Genomic DNA, 1,999 nt, shown 5'->3' on the forward strand with positions numbered 1-1,999 from the left:
ATATGTACATGTATAAATCAAAGGTAAAAAAACACAACAAACGGAAATCGTCAAAACATAGCAAGTAGGAAAAGGACGATACCACAACAACGGCAACAGGATAAACAAGATACACGGATCATTCGCAGCCAATTGCTTCTTCGGTCGGAATCTGGAATGTCCACGTAGTTTCGTCTAGTTCTCTCCAATACTACTCGAAACCAGTTGGGCCAAGGGCTTAAGCTAAAGGCATTGAGCCCCTGAACAAGGCAAACCAATGTACATATACAATCACAAGGAATTCGACTATCAGACGGACGTAACGTAAGAAATAGAATTATACATATAGAATGGACAAAAGCCTTTCAGCTATACAACAATAATGAAACAAAACAGAGTCTTTCGACTATCAGACAGTGTTGTAAGCTAGCGCAAGGAAAAAGGAAATGGAAAAATCTTACTGACCAGGTGGCGAGACAAAACAACAGATGCGACTGACCTCAAAGGTGGTCAGCCGAAAAAGAACGACAACATATAAGCCGGACAGAGATCATGTGGTAGAGGGAGGGGGGAAGTTGAAGAAATCAGAGGGACTAAAGAAGAGGAGAGAAGGGAAAGAAATCAGGGGGACCAAATAACGAGAGGGAAGGATCACAGAATGTGAGGTGAGAGAGAGAGAGAGAGAGAGAGAGAGAGAGAGAGAGAGAGAGAGAGAAACAAAGTACAAGGGAGGTGAGGAAGGAAAGCAAAAGAGATTGAGAGATAAGGGCGAGGGCGAAAGGGATTAAGGAATACGAAAGCATGTGCGTGAGCATGGGTTTGTGTCTGTTTGTCCTCTACCACCACTTGACAACCGGCGTTGGTTTGTTTACGGTCCCGTAACTCATCGATTCGGCAACAGAGACTGATAGAATAAGTACTAAGCTTAAAAATCAGAGGGACAGAGGAACGATTGGGAGAGAGACGGAGAGAAAAGAGAGATAGAGGAGGAAGAACTAAGGAAGAAAATTGAGAACGAGAGGGTGAGAGAGACAGAGAGGGAAAGGGAGAAAAAGTGAGATAGAGAGGGAAAGAGGAAGAAGGAAAAGGGGGTAAAAAGAGGAAAAGTGAGTGGGAGTCGTACATTATATTCAAGGCGTATCTTTTTTTACAAAGTAAACACCAAATTGTATATATATATATATATATATATAATATAAATTGAAGTTGGCCTACCGTTGTATTCTTTCTTGTCTTGATGTTCACGGCCAAACGGCTGGGTGGGTTCGCGTGAAAAATGACACACATGTGGAGACGGGTGCATAGATTGGAACGCGCTTTCTATTTTTTCCTAGCCCCCATACTTACAGAGAAAATCGATTAAAACAACCTGCGTGCGTGCGTGCGTGTATGCGAGTGTGTGTCACTGAAGCCATTCATACATATATATATAATAAATAAATAAACTGAATGATACATTTCATTTATCTCTCTCTCTCTTTCTTTCTCTCTCTCTCTCTCATATACACATACACCATCAACACAACTCTCTCTGTCGCGCACACCCCATCAAACATACACACTCACACACACACAGACATACGCACGCACATCAATTCTCCCTTCTCACCACAACTTCAAAAGAAGTTCAGTCATAAAACTGTCGATGTCTCTTCATTCGACGCCCACTTCAAAAGATCGCTTTTCCTTTTCACTTGTCCGGCCATTGACCAAGAGATAAAACACAAACTAACTCCTGCTAAATGCAAAAATACCGCCAAAAATACACACACAAACGGACATTTCATGTCTTTCAGTTTCTCTATGATTATACACACGTCGAAAACAATAGCTCTTACATACATTTTAATCTTCATCAGGTATGTATCAATTTCTATAATATAAATTGTTTTGCCGTGCCAGCCAACGTAAGTCAATGACACACAAATTCACTCACTCACTCTATCTCTCTTTCTTACTCTCTTTCTCTCTCACATACACACACGCGCGCACGTCCATTTCATATATCTTTCAATCTCTG

This window comes from Octopus bimaculoides, chromosome 14 (assembly GCF_001194135.2).
Source record: "Octopus bimaculoides isolate UCB-OBI-ISO-001 chromosome 14, ASM119413v2, whole genome shotgun sequence".
Taxonomy (NCBI): domain Eukaryota; kingdom Metazoa; phylum Mollusca; class Cephalopoda; order Octopoda; family Octopodidae; genus Octopus; species Octopus bimaculoides.